Here is a 20174-nt window from a genome sequence, read left to right on the forward strand (position 1 = left end):
CCAGACAGTGGATTGCTTCAGGCTCCCTACACTGAGCAACTGGTGTCGGCTCTTGATGGGGCGACCCGTCTTGACAGGGCTGACCCCCTCCTGCGAGTCCCTGCCTAGCTTGGTATTGGAGCATCTGGCGCACATTCTCAGACATTCTAAATATGTGAGCCCATCATTTGTTGTTGCTAGGGCTCTTGTTCCAAATCTGAAGTCTTTTAAAAATTTTTTTGTTATAAGAACACTTAACATGAGATCTATCCTCTTGGCGAGTTTGCAAGTATCAACACAGTACTGGCAGCTGGATTGGCTTATTTCACTTGGGGCTGTGTCCTCCGGTTCATGCGCTCACCCGCAGACTTCCAGGCTGTGCACACTGACTGTGGGTGTTCATACTGACTGTGGGCAGCTTTAACAACCAGGTGAACAAACCATCACTGGCTGGTTTGCAGAACGATGTTGCTTTGTCTTCAAGTCTCCGACATGCTGTCCTCGGAGCTCAGTGGCCTCTGCAGCATGTCTGCATTGCTGGAATTCTGACTCTTGTCCCCCTAGACTGTCTCTTCCATGCTCTGGGTGACCTGAGCCTGCGTCTGGGTGTGGGCTGAGGGTGGGAGGGCAGGGTGACCTGTACCAATGTGATGGGCATTTAAAGGCTACTTAGTGGGCCTCCCCCGGTGGCACAGCGGTTGAGCACTGGGCTGCGAAGCTGCCGGTAGCCTCTGCAGCGCCGGTTCAATCCCCGGCTGCTGGTGAGGGTCCCACATGGCGCAGCAGACCTCTCCTGCTACCCGCTGCTCCCCTCAGCAGTGTATTTCGTCAGTCTGCCTGTTCTGTTCCCCACTCTGGCTCTGGTGAATTCTGGTGAATTCTCTCACCCTCCCGCGCTTCTGACTGTACCCAGTGCTTATATAAATAAATAAATCTTAAAAAAAAAAGTTACTTAGTGCCAAGGGTCACTTTCAGTTTGGGTTTCAGCAGCACATCTGCCCACTCCTTTCAAAATGGTGCCAGTGCTTCCCCAGTGTCCCCCCAAATACCCCTCTCCCCAGAGGCAGCAATGCAGCCCACGGCATCCTTCTATTTCCCACCTCCTGTCATCAGCTAGCACAGAATAGTTTTGTTGCAGTTGGGATCATATTTCCTACAAATCTTAAACATCTACTGGATTTTATTTGGCAGTAGTTACTCTAGTGCTTATGTTGTCCAAGAAAATGGTCTTTGCAATGGTTATATAATATTCCATTACATGAAAAAATTGAAAATGTTCATTTTGTAATAACTGAACATTTAGGTTGGTCTTAACATGCTGGTATATGGAGGATCCCTGCCTTGGGACAGTTTTCCAGACACAGCATTGCTTGGAATAATAAAAGTATGGCCGTTGAGAAGAAGACTTGTGAAACGGTTTTCTAAATTACTCTCCCAAAGCGCACACCGGTTTAACCTCCCACCCACGAGGGACCAGGTGCACGTTTGCTGCCAAGATGTGGCATTTCAGGAGCCACTTTGAACCATGGAAGAGAGGCAGCCCTGCAAGCTTCAAAGGTGTTTCAGATGAAAGGCAGGTTTGAAAGGGGATATCAAGGAAGGCGAGACAACTGGCAAGCCTGGGGGCAGGGAGGTCTAGCTGGGGAAGCAGAATGCCCACCAGCAGAGGGACAGGTCTCGTGGACCTCACAGGACCCAGCTGTTCTTTTCCGTCAGGTCCATCCCAGTTTCCTGGGAACTCCTCAGTCATTGAGACCCAGCTCTAGGGCCCCCTCCTCTGTGAAGGCTTCCTGGGCTCCCAGATAAAGTTGAGGTGGTGATGCCTTCCACTGTGCCTTGGTCTAGTGGGAATGCTACCGTGCCCAAGGCTCACTGCACAGTAACACTCAGGAACTTACTTATGGCAGGGACCACATTTTGCCCATGCTGGTGTCCCTATCCCTTGGCGCCTTGCATGGGGTAGTGGTCACAGGATTGTTGACAGGGTGATTAGATGGAATGGGTCCTTGTCCACTTATGTTGCTCCACCCAGTGGCTGTGCTGGTCCTGCCTTATGTAGATTTCCCAGCCCCAGGCAGGGCCCTGGCAGTCCTCCTGGTTCCTGTCTGGCTTTGGTCTCTGTCCTGTCTCTCTCTCACTCACCCGCAGGCTCAGAACCACTCCACGCCCTGGGGCACATTCTGATCGATTCATTCCATTGCTCACTTGACACACACTTGCTGAGCACCTACTATGTGCCAGGCATTGTCCAGACAAATAAGTCCCTCTTCCTTGGAGCTCACCTGCAAGTTGGGGTGAAGGCACGAGCACCCTCCCAGTGCAGTGAGGGGGTGAGATAGGGTGGGATGGGTGTGCAGGGAAAGTTCCATTTGCGTTGCATGGATTTGAATGACAAGAAGCGAGCCGGGGAAAGAGCGGAGAGTAGAGAGCTCTCAGCAGACAATCAGCCAAAGCAGAGGGTCTTCAGGGGCAAGCCTGGGGACTAAGGAGAGCTGTGTGGTTAAGCCTTGGGCCACGAGAGGAAGCAGAGTGGAAGGTGATGTGGCAGAGCCTGGACGACAAGGGCCTCCTGGGTCAAAGCAAGACGTTTGAATTTAATTCCAAGGGCAACAGGAAGACAAAGGGGCTTTTCAGTAGGACAGGATGCGATTAGGTTTCCATGGAAAATCTCTCTATTGCTGTATAGAGCATGAGGGCAGGAGGAGAGAGGGGCAGGGGCGCAGGTGGGGAGGGTCTTGCCAGTTGTTCAGGCATGAGGTGACCCAGGTGGAGGGGCTGGAGAGAGGTAGCTGGATTCTGGGGGAGGGCAAGGAACGGTCTCCAGGACAGTTCTGGGGGATTTGAGCCACACTGCCAATGAATGGTGGTGTCTTAGAAATAGCAGGGAGGGACAGAGATTTTCCCTTTTCCCCAGGGAAGGGTGAGAAGGAGCCACGAATCAAGAATGCTTCCTTGCGTGCCAGCCCCTCATGTCTTGGCCTCCAGCTTCATGTCTTGGCCTCCCTTCCCAGCCTGGTGCACAGAGCCTGTCTCATGTCTGAATCCGGACCTATGGAGACTTGGGGTAGATTCTCCAGCGCGCTCTTTGCGGATCTAAACTGTCCTTCCTGGCCCAGCCCCTTCTGTGCCCTGTTCTGGCTCATGCTCTGGGTTTCTTCCCTTTCTCTACAGCTTGCTCTGTCCCCAGCCCCCGCCCCTGGCTCCACTCCCAGGGCCTACCCCACTCCAGAGGGCAGCGTCTGCTGCACCACCATGCAGGTTCAGGCCATTGCTGGTAGGGTCTCCAGGTAGAAATAATAATGGCTAACAGACAGACTGTAGATGCCAAGTGCATGTCTAGGCCCATCAGTCATCACCACACCCTGTTCAGTTCTACCACGATTGCCCCCAGGCTACAGATGGCACATGTGGCCAAGAGTGTTCATGCAACTTGTTTATGGTTCACACAGACACTGACTAGTGGACAGGGTGGGGCTCGGAACCCAAGGTACTGGCTTGGGAGCCAGAGGGTTGAACCCCTAAACTCTGCAGATCCATTATGTCATAGGGTGTCAGTCTGTCCTGGTGGCCCTGGGTCAGCCCAACATGCCGAGGGCTCCCCAGTAGGAGAACTGTGCTCGTTAGAAGCCACTGCCTTTTCTCTCCTTTCCTGATCTCACCACCAGTGACAGGAAGGTTAAGTTCCAGCTAGAGGACATCGACAGAGAATCAGATTCCTGATGAACCATCTTTCTGTAGCCTTTGGTTCACCCAACGGGGATTAAATGGGAGCCGACCACGTGCAGTAGGTCAGTGCATTGGGGGTGCATGCTCTCCTTCTTCGGGTCACCTTCCTGGGCTTTGCTGATGGCGTCTCTCTTTTCTGCACCCCACCTCCAGCCAGGCAAGTCTTGTTGACGGCACCTCCCATGCTGTAATGCTAACTGTCCCTCTTGGCTGGGCACCATCTGTCCTACCCTCTGCCCTGAGTTCCTAATTTAGGGACTTTCCGCTCATCTCTTCCCTCCGACCATCCCAGCTTCATGATATATTATTATGGATAATATCTATAGTATTAGATTGATATTATGATATCAATATATAATCTAGAATGCCATGATAATAGATTAATATTATTGATATTATTAATTTATGGATAATATGATGTAATAATGCATAAATTATGAATAGTAAAATATATATATATAGTATATCTAATATTACACATCTTCTAAAATCCTGAGCAGAGAAGCTGAGGAGGGTGGCTAGGACTTCTTTCTAAAATTGTGGGCCAGCGGAGGCCAGGACAGCCAGCAGGGTACAGTAAATAGTTGAAGACATAGTGGAAGACATAGCTAAGAGACCGTGAGGATGGGAAAATCCAATAAAACTAAGTTTACGAAGTTCAATGTCTGCTACAGGGGCCTATAAAATTGCTAGAGGCGGGTGGAGCGCTGAGCTCCCTGGCAGCCCAAATGAGAAGGGAAACATGATTATTTGTAAGACTAACGGTCCTTGGTTAAAAACAGGGAACGTCTCTCTCCAAGGTCAGGCGCCACTTTCGTCTGCCCCCGGGCTCCCGCGGTGCCCAGCATGGCCTTCTGCACACAGCAGACTCCCCCGAGACGCGGCTGCCTGACCAACCATTAGCGAGGTGCCTCCAGAACCCCAGCATCGCGCCTCACACCCCATGAAGCCTCAGAAACATGGTCTGACTTTCAAAATTGCTGAATGGTAACTCAGAGGGAAAATAATTAGTGAGGAAAATCGAAACAATGCTGTCTCAATTTATGGGCGTTCTTACAGAGACATATTTTAGGGCACAAGAATCGCCATAAATCCCAAGGGTGAAAGACGCTCTCGATGGAAAGGCAGAGAAGCCGAGTCAGCAAAACCTTTGGCCCTTGGCATGCTTGGTTTTTGGAAGGACAAAAGGAGCCCCATCCAGTTGGGTTTTTGAATCAGCAGCCGGCCCATCGCCCATCCCCACCATGTGTCCTGTCCTGCCAGGTGTGGGGGTGACTTGGCTCCTCCTGGGGGACCCACAGGATGCCTGTTTCCAAGAGGGACAGCATCCCTATGAATGACACCCAACTGCGCAAAGAAAGCGTGATCCGAAGGGGAAAATTCTCCCTCAGAATTTCAGCCCCGAAGATGCAGACAAGCCAGACCAGCCTGGCAGCTGGGGGTCACGTGCCAGCCTGCTCACCCCTCCATCACCCTTTATTTACTGAGTGCCTACTGTATACCAGGCATAGATCTAATCTCATCAAGCCTTGACAATTTTCTTATTTGTTAAGCATTAACCCCAACATTCTTTCTATAAAACTCACAGAAAGAATATTCTGTAAAATATTTCTATTTTCCCTAAATCACCCTCCAAGTGTTAAAAACAAAGGGGGAAAAAAAAAAAAGCCCGAACTCCTAATACATCCTGTATCTCTGTTTCACTTTTTCTTTATGACAGTTATTTGTAATTTTTCTTTTCCCCTCTGATCATCTGATGAAATCTATCAGTCCTGATATACAGGGAAATTCACATAAACAAAATTTCACTGGTTATTTATTTCACTGCATGGAAATTTGATTTCCATCCTATGGACACACTATAAAAACAGGCTTTACAAGGGAGTATTCACTTCCCTTTTTTCCCCCTTGCAAAACATGAATGGACACTGCCTTTAAAAAAAGCAATAAATCCAAATTTTGCAAATGAATAAAAATGTAAATTTAAATTCTGCTGAAAAGTGAATTTCAGCAAGAAGCCTGCTGTTATCTGACTAAATAAGAAATAGACATTTCGGTGCTATTTTGCATGACGACATCACTTTTATCCCCAAGCTGTGACTCACCAAAGTAAGCGAGAGCCCCCACCTCTGTTCCCAGAGCTGCTTTGTCGGACACGGCCAGATGCGTGTCAAGGAGCCCCAGAACTCCCTAAGACTCTTTGAGCTTAATTTATTTTGTCTAATCCCCTTTGTCCTAGAGTAAATGAGGTCAGCTTTGGCAAGGCCTCCGCATTCTTGATACTGTCAGGGAGGCGAGCATAATGACTCCTGTTCAGCCGTAAGGCTGATGCACTACAGTGACTATCGGACGTCTTGCCCTATTTCCAGGTGTCACCAGGTTTCTGCACACAGAGAAACGGACAAGGTTTTGTCATTGTGGACAATAGTCTTGCAAAAGCCTTCTGAAAACTGGATACTTTCCCACTTCTCAACTCTTCCTTAACAGTGAAAATAGTTGAAAAGTTTGTGGGTTCTGGCATTCTCCATAAAGGTGAACACTGGGTGTAAGTTCTAAATGTTGCCTTATTCCAACTTGCCAACAATGCCCGCCATGAATTCTTCCCTGTGAGATTATTCTGAGGAGGGGGTGTTCAGTCTGCTGAAAATATGACTGTTTTCTATAAGTTCAGTCAAGTGCTTTGAGTTATCCTCTAAAGCTAAGTTGAACCTTTCTAGAGAAAATTCTGGAATCATCTGCTCCTGTTTCTTGATAGAACATGTTAAAAGGTGGATCAAGGGGAGCTGAGCAAGCGGCTCCCTGAGCTGGTTGGCTGGGTCTCACCCTCCAGCATGGTGAGGTAGAGAGCTATAAGGGGAACACCACCTGCTGCTGCTTTTTTCATTCTCAGTTCTCGGTTGCTATGCGACCAGCTGGCCCTCAGTTCAGTGGCTTCTATGACAGCCATTGACTTGGTGCATGGGCTTGGACGGGGCTCAGCTGGTGGTTCTTCTGCTCTAGCCTGGCCTCAGTTGATCTGGGCTCACTCCTGTCTCTGTTTTCACGCTGGTGTGTTGGCAAGGCTGACTGGATTGTGAGCACCATTCTGGTCTCTGTGGTAGGGACATCTGAGCCCACTCCCCATGTGCTCTCTTATTCTCCTCAGGCTAGTTGACGCGGAGGCTGGCTTCCAAGAAACCCAGGAAGTAAGCTGTGTGTGCAAGCCCGACTGCTCCTCAAACTTTATTTAGTTTCACCTTTGCTCTTGTCCTACTAGTCCAAGCAAGTCACTGGAGCAGCGCAGATCCAAGGCATGGACCACCAAGACTCCAACTCTTGGTGAGAGCAGCTACGTTGTGAAGTTACAGATACCATGAGAAGATGCATGACCACTCTTGCCCCCAATTTATGACTTTGACAAAACACATGACAAGCACTTTTAGGATTTAAGGGATCAACCAATTTTATCCTTTCTCCCATGTTTGAGATTAGAATCAGTTGAGGGAAGTACATGGGAGTCAAATGGGGCAGATCAAATATCAGCTCCTTTACTGGTGAAACTGGAGCGCAGACATGCATGTGTAGTCTGAATAGACTTTCTACAACCACCTCTCGCTGGAGTTAAAGTAACCATCTGGAATTGAGATGTCCCCCCTGCAAGAGCTTAAAAATGTATGTGTGTTGCATAAGTGGATGCTGGAGAGAAAGAAACAAAAGGAAGAGACTGGCTAGAGATACTTTATCCTTTGCACTGTATAGAAAAATGGACCAAAGGATGCTAGACACTTCTCTGATAAAGGAGATAAAGAAAAATGTGAAAGGAGGGGGTAAAAGTGACTATTTTATGGGCCTAGGTAGGCATGCTGAGAGATGGAGAAAAATGGTTCCCCTTAACCCATATGTGTTTCCAAGCAACAAAGGTATTCTCTTTGTGCCCTTAGTACCACTTTCCCCCCTCTAAGTGAAATTTTGCTTGGCAACGAAACTATTCATCATTTTGAAGATGTGGATGGCTAGGGAAGTTTCCCAATGGGACTTGCAAAATAGGACTTCTTTGACATAGTGAGTGAAAATAGATGAAAACCAAGAGTTGGATGTGTTGAAAGACATCACTGGTTATGTTCTGCTACAAGTTGAAGGGAAATTGATGGTAATTCCATGACCTTCTTCCAAATACAAGGGAAGTTTGATATTTGGGGAGTTGTGCCATTTGATAGAGGGGCTGCTTCTATTTTCTTCCACTGTTTCAAGAACCAGAGCTGTTTAACCACGGTTTTATAATCAACTTGCTTGTGTGGATTTTCCCCTTGGCAATGCCATGAGTAAATGTTGGGGGATGAGTTTTCATAGTCACATTAGTCTTCAAAATTCAGGCTTGTAAAAAAAATGTCATTTGCTTTATTTTGTATAAATGAGTGCCTTAGCTCTCATGCTCCCAGTTCAGGGTGGTGGAAAATGTAACTTGCAAAACCAAATAGTCTCGGCCAAGTTTAGTTGAAAACTCAGTCTTTGGGGATAACTACACAAAGAATTCTGGATGCTTGGCTTTTCCTTTTCCTTTTGCTTCACATCAGGGAATGAACGACAGAAGAACGTGTGGCCCCTTGTGCACGATCATCCTCGGACCTTTGATGAATGTTCTAAGTGGTTTTTTTTTTTTAAAGATTTATTTATTTATGCATACAAGAGCTGGGGTACAGAGATGAGAGGGATGAGAGGATTCACCAGAGACAGAGTGGGGAGCAGAACAGGCTAATTGACCGAAGTACACTGCTGAAGGGAGCAGCGGGCGAGTCAGGAGAGGTCTGCTGCACCATGTGGGTTGCTCCCTGGCCGGCCAGGGGATCAAACTCGTGCTGCAGAGGCTGCAGACAGCTTAATAGGTTGTGTCTTAATTGGTTGTGCCACCAGGGAGGCCCCTCTGAGTGGTTCTTTAGCATCATGTGTTGGCATCATCTTGTCCTCTCTGGCTTCCCATTGACCTGCTCTTTGTGGCCTGTTTATTCTGACCCCAACCCTTTTTGGATCAACTACCTGCACTCACCACTTCTGCTCTGTCCTTGTGGGTTTTTAATTCTTTAATGTCTTCTCCTCATCTTACATGAGTGGACAGAGTCTACTCTATAACAACTTCCAAGCTTTTCCAGCAAGCCTCCTCCCTCCCACCATTGCTCACTCACCACTCTCATGCCTCTTTGTAAGGTTTGCAGATTCCCCAGTGGATATTGGAAGAGGAGGCACAGGTCTTCTCTGCTCTGAGATCTCCTAAATCATTTGGAGTTTCTATGAACCCTTTTACTTCCCAACTCTCAACCACTAGCTAAGGCAAGAAGTATGGTTCTTCTATTGGGCTCTACTCACTAACCAACTCTGTTTCTCTCTCCCACACCTATAATAACCTATCTCCTCTTCTCAGTTCAGGTAATAAATCTTACCCCCTCTCAGTCTCCTTTACCTTTTCTTTAATGCTTATGCCTTGTTTTACTCAGGGCACAGGTCTTGGTTATTTCTCTCGAGCCTTTAAGACCATTATCACTCTTATGTCATTGTGAAAACCAACTACGTTTTTGTTTTAGTTTGCATCGTTCTTCCCCACAGAAGTCAGGCATATAGAAAACTTTTACTGCTGGTTGACACAGTAGGGACAAGAGGGTAGGTAAGGACTACAGTGAAAAAGCGTCTCAGTTAATGCTACAGAATTTAATTCTTCTGTAGAGCCTTCTACATCTTCCAGATAAGGCCAAGGAACATTTTCTTAGGGGAAAATTTAAGTTTTATTAATAGCTCAGTCTTCTCAAATTGACCATCATTTTCACAAAAGGCCCAGTGGTAAGTAGATACAGCCACTCCTGGGGCAGGAACAGAGGCTGGCATTGCCATGGCCAGGGGTAGGTTACCAAAGAGGATGGAAGAGCTTGTGTGGACAGGGTGTGGAGCGCTACCATTGGAATGAAGAGAGAGCACAACTGTTCTCAGTTCCACAGCAGCCTCACACACCCACATCAGCCCTGTTGGTGGTTCCAATTCACCTACAGTATTGATGCAGCAGCCATCAGGCAATTTTCTCTCACCCACAAGAACACAAACCCACTCATCACCAAGAGCAGGAGAGTGGTGGCGATGTAGCTTAGTTTCGTGCTGCGATGTCCTGAGGTCGGGAAGAAGAAGGTTGCATCTTGGTTTACCACTTCCCACATGCATGACCATGAAGAAGGTACAATCTGACAATGAAGAAGGTACAATATGGAATGCGTGTTTTTGTTAAGAGAACAAAATAAACAATGGTGTGTGTGTGGAAAATCTTTGGTAGCATGCCCAGTTTAATAAGTGCCAGAGGAAGGCTAACCATTACTCTTGTATCATTTAAATTTTTACTGCTGTTGCTCTTGTTATTAGGGGAATACTGTAGGTTTTGCATTAGGACCATTTTCGTTCTTTTGTCGGTGACTTGCAGTTCCCGACATTAGACTTTTAAGTGGACAAGTCAGGCGTTATTTCAGGTAGGTTGGTTTGAAATGTTCCTTGGCCAGGTCATGGTCACACAAGAGGACAGCCACCCTGGAGCCCTGCCATGTCTGCTGATGAAAGGATGAGCAAAGAATATGTGAGCTGTGTTGACATTGTCAAGTTCAAGCTAGGGCTGATGGAGGCCCATCATGGCGCAATCACAGCAGCAAGTGTGTTTTCTTTCTTCCTCTGACTAGGCCCACTCTGGGCAGCATGAAATGTGAGAATGATGAGAGCACTTGTCAGGAGTGACAGAGCACCTAAACTATGTAATTGACATAAAAGTGCTTTTCCAGGTAGCTAATTTACAGGGAAATTTAAGAAAAATATCATGCCATGTGCTTGAGTAATTCGGAACCATCCATGTAATCCCCGTGGGCATCAGGTGACATGTAAGTATTTCTTCTGCTGGCCTCTTTAAGTGCAAACACTCTGAGCTTTCTCTCCATCCCCTAGAACGGACAGCCCAGTTCTGCACACGGAGTAGGTATATAGCGGATGCATAACAGTGTAGAGCACGCACCTCTCCAATTCAGTTCAGAAATCTTCAGGACTCAAAATGATCAAGTGGCAATGGTGACAGTAGCACGAATGATTCAGAGGATGCCTCTCAGATCAGATAATGTGGGCAACTGTCCCGCTCACGCCAAACTGAGGGTTTCTTGTTGAACTGTCAGACTACGCCAAGCTCTGCCAGAAGGGAGAGATGAGCATGCTCAGGAAATGAGGTCAAAGGTGGCAGCTGGGAAGGCGGCCAGTTGGTGCATCAAGGTAGACAGTGAGGTTAAAGCCAGGGGTTTGGAGAGAGTTGGGGTGAGTGAGGCAGCATTGAGGGAAACAGCCCAAAAGCTGAGCTGAGAATGTCGAGCACACTCTGGAATGCATCACTTGTCTCTGAATAGGGGTGAGCATGAGGAACAGGTGGCGTGGAAGGAGAACAGAGCTCTCTTCTCTTCTTTCTTGATAAACAGATAATTTTACAGAGTCTGGTGAGAATAAAAGACCTTCCTGAGGGGGGTCCTTGCTCCTCCACTAAGAAACACATTCCCTGCTGACTCGGGGCAACTACTTAGGAGCTCCATGGGCAGAGTGCTTGGTGCAAACACTTTGAGGATGGCAGGGGCTGTTCCCTGGGTGGATGGTGACCTTGGACAAGCAGAGACCGAGGGTACATCAGTGGGGCCTGCAGATCTGTGCAATTAGGGCCTGCTGAGAACTGGCAGAGGAGGTCAGAAGAACATGTGCAGATAAGAAAATCCACCCTGACTTGCTGTTTTTATTGCACACAAACAGAGTGTGTGTCAAGGATGAGCTTGGGAGGGGAAAGAGCTTTGTGTGACCTATACTCAGAGGCAGAAGGCATCAGCCTCAGAGTGCCCCCTTTCTGGGGCCAGCTCCCAGGAAGCAGGGCATGGCTATTCCCGTTAGCCCTCCTCATCCACCACCCTGATTGCCCTCTGTTTATCCCCTGGAGTCTGAATCAAGTCCCAGCTCCATGCTCAGCAGGGCTGCCAGTTGGTTTGACATTATCATGTGATTCACCATCTAGTAAAGAGAATTTTTTTTTTTCTGATGAGTCTATTGAGGCTGAAAACTTAACCCTCCAAAACCTTCTAAGTAAAAATCTCAAAAGGACTTCCCCTGGGCTTGCCTGACAGATGCAAACTGCTCCCAGCAGCCAGGTCAGCTGTTGCTGTGAGACCTTGGCACTTGGAGCACGTCTCTAGGGCAGTGGGTATTAGGGATTCCAGCCGAGACAGTCTGCAAATTCAGCCTCAGAGATCCTCTGCTGGAATTGCCTGCCAAACACCCATCTCTGTGACTGCATAGGAGTCAGACAGGGCTAATTAGAAAGATCTATTTCTGCTCCTTGCCAGCTGGGTGACATCAGACAACTTACCTACCATCTCTGGCCCAGGCTTTCTCATCTGCAAGTGGAGATGATAATACTTATGTCAGAATGGGGCAGGTAAAGCATCTGAGGGAGCTCCGTGCTCATGGCAGCATGCAGTCTCTGTGTGGCTATCATTTCCAGTTATTTTGAAATTGTTATCTATGTGCCTGTTTGTCTCCTGTCATTTGCTCCTTAGCTCTCTTGGATGGTGAGAGACTTGACCAGGATCTCCTAAAATCCATGCTTCCCCAGTAGGGCAGAGGAGAGTTGAGGCAATGGTGGCCCTTGATTTCTCACTGAGTATTGACCTCTGATTCCCGTTAGGTTTCCTACTGGAGCGAGCTGGGCACGATCAGGTATGAGTGGTGAGGCCCCAAGAGTGGTTTTGCCTGCACTAGAGGGCAGAGCAAGCTCTGAAGAAAATTCTAGGTAAACCCTGCTCTGGACCAATCAAGTTGGAGTCTGGGAGTAGGCTAGGGAAACTCACATTTTAAGAATCTTTCCAGATGATTCTAATCAGTAGCCACAGGTAAGAGGCTTAGGGCTAGAGATTGTGCAGACGTGGAATCTGGTCTCTGCTCCCTAGTACTGCTCAGTTCCCACCTGGACCTGGAGGAATCTGGGTGCTATGGGCAGCCTTAGGGTACATCCTCTGCATTGTCTCTGAAGTGCAGGCTGCAGGGACACCTCTGGGGCTTGGCTCTGGTCTGACTGTAGTCTGCAGACACGGAGGGATAGAAAACTGGTCTTCTCTGGTCATAGTTTCCATATCCTTGTAACATTTGTAAGTTTGTTGAAGTTTGACATGTAACATAGCGACCCTCCCACTGTGTGCCCCACTTCTGGTGCTGGCATTTCTACCCCATTTGTGTTCTCTGCTTATTTTTCTGCTAGAAACTTATTACCACCTGACATTCTCTCTTTTCTACCTCCTTCTGAAATAAACATCTAAAAATTTTTCCTTATTGCCTCCCTTCATTAGACTGTAAGCTCTAGGGGGATGAGAATTTTATTTTTTGTTCATATTATATCTTGAGCATCTAGATCAGGTCCTCCATATATATATATATATATATATATATATATATATATATATATATATATATATCAATTAATTCTGAGTGGGAAAAAAGAAAGCTTTTTCTTATTGTCTGACCTGGTGGATGGGAAAAAAAGACACAGGGAACTGACAGACAAAATGTAGAACAGTATTAACATAATTCAAGGGCTGGATGAACATCTTAAAACCTACCCACACCTGTGCTCCAAATAATATGGTGAAGGGCCCCAGCCCCTTCACTGTATCCATATATAAGCATGTGGGTCTTTTAATTCTAATGCTGTTTATAATTAATAATTATAGGACCATAGATCCTCTAAGGGAGACTCTCATGATTCATTATTCATTTTTCTATGTGAAACCAGCCAAATCATTTGCCTGTGGTCATGTAGCAACTTAGCAAAATTAGGATTCAAAGTGTCTGGCCAAGGATGATGCTGGATTCATGACCTGCACTTCACAAAGTATGCTGAAGCTTAGCCATCACACGGGTATACCAGAAGGCTCTATCTGCGCAGATATATTGTTTCCCCCAATTTTTCTCTTATCTCTTTCATGGCTGAATGCACAATATGTTGGGAATCTCAACCAATGGCAGACCTGATATCCTTATGGGGCAGAATAGGACCTGTAGGGCTAGGTCCCCCATAAACGTATACCTCAGGGAACAGAGGAAGTATGAATTTCTTTAAGTATCGACAGCTCATATGTGAGAGAGAAGAGTAGCAGAGGCAGAATCACCTCTTGTCTCCTCTCTTCATGGGAGGAAATATTAGGTATGGCAGAGGGGCAGCCTACTCCTAGCCCCACCCCAACTGCAGGCATTATTTCTACAACCCACAAAGTCAAATGACAGCTGAGGTCTAGGCTCCGGAGCTAGAAAAGCATCTGAACCACGGACATCTAGCTCAAAGTCTGTGCTCTCTACTGCCAACCCAGCTCTCTGATGGCCTAGACACACAGTAGGACACCAGTCAGGGGCTGGGCTAAGAGAGAAGCTGGTCTCCAGGACTGGTCATCAGCTAAGACTGGCTAAATCTCAGACTTCCTGGGGTTCTTAGTCAGGTTTCATATAAAAATGCAGAAAACACTTTGCTGGGTGTGTAAGTGGCAGGGTTATAAGAGCTGAGGAAGGTGGTGCTAGCAAAAGTTATTCCCAGTGCAGGACCCCATTTACTGGGCCTATTTGTAAACAGTGAGTTAAGCTCCTATTTCTTCAGTAGAGAGGGATTTGGTTCCAAAACAGGAGCTCAGGACAACCAGCGATGGCATGTGGTGCCCCCCTCTGGCGACGATGACAACAATCAGGCACAACACGAACTTCACATCAGGTGTCACCTCAAGCATCTGGAGTCCAGGAACTAATTACTTGTAACAACCCTGCTGCTATTTTCATTTTAGAGCTGAAAAGCTAGAGATCACTTAGTGGGCATGTGGTCCAGGTAAGAAACCCATCTCGTTCTGTGGACCTGGGGCCAGAGTTTCTCAGCATGGCTGTGAGCTGCTTAAGCTGCAGGCCAATCTCCTGTGCTTGGAAACGTGGTTTCACTGCCCTGGGAGCCTACGGGGTTTTCCTTGATGTCCAAGGCATGTGTCTACCTCCTGAAACAGTCCTCCAGTCTCTTTGCCCAGCAGCTGGAGTGGGGCAGAATCTGAGATGGATGGAGAAGTCAGAACCGGGCCGCTCCTCACCTCCCATGCACCAGAAAAGGGGAGCACCATCACCGAAGCCAGCTGTGAGATTCGGGGGACCACCCGGGTTTTATCTCTACAGAGAAAGCCGTCTCTTTCACTGGGACAGTTACCCCCAGGAGGGTCAACACTGAAGCAGTGTGGTCACTTCCCTGAGAAGCAGAAAGAGAATCCACTTCTGGCAATTCCTTTCTCCGGGCATTACCAGGACCCAGTGCCTCCTCCTGAAGGAGCTGTTTAATCTGAGATCAGCTCCTGTCACATCCAGAGCCTGCTGACAGCATTAAGGTTCAAACTCATTCAGCAGCAGGGCATGTTATTTTTTTCCATCCTTCACCAGGTCCCTAATATGAATTACTTCTTGGGGAAAAAGAGACCATTTGCAGACCTGGCGTTTCAAATGCCAATGTGTTTGCTTATCAGATTGTTTGACTGGAGGGAGGCCTGCTGGTTCTCCGGCATCAGCCTTCCTGCAGAAAAATGAACTACACGACTACTGAAAATTTAAAGGTTTTAAATAAATAGGCAAAAAGCCATGGCACTAATCAGTAAATCCAGAAACTTCCACAGAGCTTTTGTGGACTTTTCTACGGAAACTAGATTTGGTGCAGTGAAATGCATTTGCTGGTAATGATGGAGGCCAACTGTGGGTTTTTCCTGCTTGCGTCACATTATTCCTTTTCCCCTTCTTCACAGCACCCCGATTTGATTGTGGGACGTGTTCTCTGGCCTACTGGGAAAACTGCCAATGAAGATATACCACTCCCGGTCCACCACACTCAAACTCAACTCATCAAATGCTTTGCCTTAGAATTTGAATGTTAACACAGGAACAACACGGTGACGTCCTTTCATTCCAACAATTGCCAAAAGATACGATTCACTTGTTTTCATCTCCCATTCTTTCCAAACCCATTTCCCCAGCCTTCTGTTTGATTCTTTGAGCATCCCCTACTTTGCCAGGATTTGATTTTTGCTGAAATCAGAGTTGCTGTTTGGCCCTCACAGCCACAGCAGGGATGATGGCTGCCGTCTTGGCTGTGGATGAGCTGCTGGTGGCACCCTCTGCCGGCAGGGCCTTGTGTGGCACAGTAGGCTCCACATGGCTGCGTGGGGAGTTGTCTTCCCCTGACTGAAACTGGTCTAGCCTCAGACTCTCACCTGTAGGCAGCTGGCAGAGGCTACAGATGGCTCCTGTGGGATTGAGTGGACCAAATATGGCTCCTTCTCCAGTTCCTCAGGGGATGTTCTACAGGCTCAGCCAGGCAGGTGCAGCTGTAGTCAGCTAAGCCAATCTGATGGGCTGCTTCTGATTTTGGAAGAGAGTATGGAGTGTGTCCGTTTGACAAAAAGAGAAACTGCACAGGGAGCAGCAGAACCCTGGCACAGGATTTCTCTCTGCTCCTCTGATATCCCGGGACAAGCCTTAAAGTGAGGACACACCCTTGACTTCAGTTCTGCTTCTCATGCTAAATGTCCTCTCTTCAGAGAGGTCTTCCTGATGGCCCACTTTGCACAGTCAGTTCTTATATAACATTTGCCTTTTGCAGACACTACCTATGCTTGCTGCCCTGGCTGCCCCTCACCTTGCCGCCACTAGAATGGAAGTCATGAAGGCAGGTTCTTTGTCTGTTTTATCTCTGTGTCTCTAAGATCAAGAACAGTGCTTGTCTCATAACAGGCATTGAACAAATATAACAGGAAAAATATCTCTTTTTCTTAAGGTGTCTGTTGTGGATTGAATTGTGTGTTCCCAAAAGAGCTATTCAAGTTCTAATCTCTAGTGCCTGTGTGGGCTTATTTGCAAATAACGTCTTTGCAGATGTCATCAAATTAGGATGAGATCAGACTGGACGGGGGGAGGGGTGACTCATCTAATAGCTGGGGTCTGTAGGAGAGGAAATGTGGACACCCACAGAGGGAGGACATCACATGGAGACCAGGGAGGTGTTCCTTTAGGCAAAGGACACCAAAGATGGCCAGCAGTCACCAGAGATTAGGAGAAAGGCAGGGAAGCATCCTCCCTCAGTGCCTCCAGAAGGAATCTGTCCTCTGACACCATGATTTCTAGCCTCCAGAAAGAAAGAATACCTTTTTGTTGTGTTAAGCTACTCAGTTGGGATACTCTGTCATGGCAGCCCTTGCAAGCTAATGTAGCGTCTTAAATAAGTTCCTTTCTTAGCATCATAAAGATTTCATAAGCTAGTCCTTCTTTCTCCAAGTTGGGAACAATTCCTTACCATTCAAAACTTGGTACAAGTACTGTTTCATTCATTCATTCATTCATTCATCAAATATTTGTGGAGTGTCTGCTATAAGCCAGTCATTGGGCTATAAAAATAAAAAAGACTTTTCGGTAAAATTACTCCTGGCCAATTTTAGTGACATTCTCGTCTGTGCCCACATAGCATTCTGCAGAGTCCCTTAGTGTAGCTCTTACCACATTGCATTTTAGTTAAATTTTTCAATTTCTTGATCTCAAGGGCCCTCTGCTTTTTAATGCTTAGTGCACTGTGCCTGGTACAAAGAAAATATTCAATAAATCCAGCGAATGAGTGAATGGTGGAGTAAAGATTAGATTCATAACACAAACAAGGACATGTCAGTGGGCTGCCAAAAGTCTTGCTGGTGACTCTCTAATCACCCTTCTCGTGTGTGTGTGTGTGTGTGTGTGTGTGTGTGTGTTAGGGTGTAGAAGGTGGCACAGTGGCAATCAGGGCATGGAATTCAGGACACCTGCCTTAGGTTCTGGCTCTGCTGCTGGAGAGGGTCTGTTCAGGGTGGTCTTAGCCTGGAGAGCCAGAGTAAATGGATAGATTTAGGGGATAGGGAGGTAGGAAGGGAAGAAACAAGGGAAGGAGTAAAGCAGGCCGAGGAAGAGAAGCAGGAGCAGGAAGAGAGAGGTGGATTGAGATTCTAGTTCAACTTCTCAGCAGTCAGAGATGAACTAAGACAAAATGGGCGGCCCTGGGATGAGACGATCCCTCTGCTGGCGGAGGTGTGTGAGCAGAGGCTGAATGAATGGTCCTTGGCAGGATTCCTGTAGACTTAGGACACTTGTGGAGAGGGTGGTGATTAGATTGGATGATCTTTTAAATTTCTTTCCAGCTCTGTCTCCACAATTTGTAGCATTCTCCCTAAGTGACTTGGGCCACCACCTTTGCACCCCAGTTTGCCAGTCATCTGTGAAGATGCTTCTGAAAGTCCCAGTTGAGTCCACTGAGCTGAGCACATCTGCAGCCTAGAGAGCTGGGAGGTGATCATGGGATGCACCAGACTTTCTGGAAAAGAACCGTCACTGGGTAGTCCTGTAGGGCAATGCACTGCATAGAAGCAAATCTTGGTGTCTCAGAAAAATGTGAACGGAATTTCTCTGCAAGCTCTAAACAGATGGTTGTGCAAGGTCTTTTTCCCTTGAGGTGAGGGTTTTGAAGAGATAGAGTGCCTCAGCGGCACAGGTGGGATTTGGATGTGTATCAGCTCAAGACCCAGGCTGTTCCTTCAACCGGAGCTCAAGGACCAGCACCTGGAGTGACCAGCTTGTGGGCATACTGCCCGGGGTGCCTTTGTAAGCCTCTGATTGCCTCTGCACTTTCTCACATATGTAGCTCATTTGGTAAAATTTGTTTTTTTTTCTAATAATCCATTTTCAATGGAAACTAGGTTTGCAATAACTCAGCAAGCTTACCAGGAAAGCATCAGCTACAAAGTAATGGATAAAGGGGTGGCAGAAAGAATCATTTAAAAATAGATACTAAAAATATGCCCAAGAGAGCTGTCATGGGGGTGGTGAAAGAGTAAGAATTTAAAAAGTAGAAAATAGGTTATCATTAATTTAATTAGAGATTTATTAAAAATCAATTTTTAATGTAATTAAAGATAAGTGACTAAACTATGGACTGCCCAGGGTCTGATCCTCTCATAACTCCTTGTTATCACCTGAATGACTTCACCATTTTTGCTAAGTGCTACTATGTTTTTTATTTAGATCTTCACAACAAACTTGAACATTAAGATTTTATTATCTCTCTTTTGCAAGTTAGGAAAATGGGGCTAAGTGAAGGGTTAAGTTCAAGGTTGCATGATCTTCCTAAATCTTTCAACCCAAACCTGGATATCCTTACTGAACATTCCACCTCCTGCCAAGACTCATGTGTGCTGCTCTCATCTGAGCCACAGGAAAGACAGTAGCTCATCAGACGTGATACCTCGTTTGTCCTGGGATGCAAGCTCTAGGTTTTATCCATGTTTGTGACTGGGGGCAAATCATTATATTTTTTGCTCTTGGTTTCAGTGGAGACAGTATATGTTAGTTTACAAATTTTATAGCATCTATTCACTCATTTTATTCATCCATTCATTCAAGAGCCCTCCCCCTGAGCACCTAGCCTTTGTCATGTGCTAGTGTTGAGTAGATGGAGCTCAAGACTATGTTCAAGACCAGAGGCAGAATGCAAGTGAAAGTGTTTTGCAAAGTTGCTAACTAAATGTAAACTGCATTATTATTATCCCTTCTGGAATATTTGCAGCTTAAAATGATGATGGCTGGAAGAGAGCCAAGCATAACACAAAGGGATGCATTTCTAATCATGGAATTTTGGGCATCTCTGTGTGTGTGTGTGTGCGTGTGTGCGCTCATGGCAGGGAGTGGTTGATAGTAAATAGGGAAGGAAATTAGAAGTTGGAAGGAGGTTTATTTCTTTTTTACTTAGGGGACATTTCCATCATATCCATCTGTCCACTTCCAAGTGTTCTCCCTTGGAAGGATGATATGCCAGGTTTGTTCTAGAAGTAGGAGCAGAGAAGGGAAGAGCTCAACTTTCTTTGTGAAGCCCCAAAGATTAGCTTATACCATTGTTTGCTTCTCAATCATTAGGATGAACAGGGTTCCCGGGCTCTGATGAACTTTCCTTGCTTATAAATACTATCTTTGCTGACTCTGTCTGAGCTTCAAAGCTGATAATGAATATATTTTAACTTCCCTCAAAGGGAAAGAGGTTGCCCCTTTATTGAAAACATCCATTTTCCCTGGAAGCTACAATATCACTGATCTAACTTTCTAAGACTGGAAGTCTTAATGAAAACCTGGGCTGGATTCCAGTCGCTCTATTCTGGGAAAGACATGACCTTTTTGGAAGTCCTGGTGAAAATTTCCTCTTTCTTGCCCATCACACCTTCCATAGGAGAGTGAATGAGTATGTGCATGTGTGTGTGTATGTGTGTTCATGTATGTGTATACATATATATGTATGTACATATGCATATATATTTAGAAAGAGAATGAGAAAAATAATCTTTCTTTTGTCTGTCTCTCTATCCATCACCTAGATGGATATC

Source organism: Talpa occidentalis, unplaced genomic scaffold, assembly GCF_014898055.3.
Source record: "Talpa occidentalis isolate TD23 unplaced genomic scaffold, MPIMG_talOcc4v2.1 talOcc4.16, whole genome shotgun sequence".
Lineage (NCBI taxonomy): Eukaryota > Metazoa > Chordata > Mammalia > Eulipotyphla > Talpidae > Talpa > Talpa occidentalis.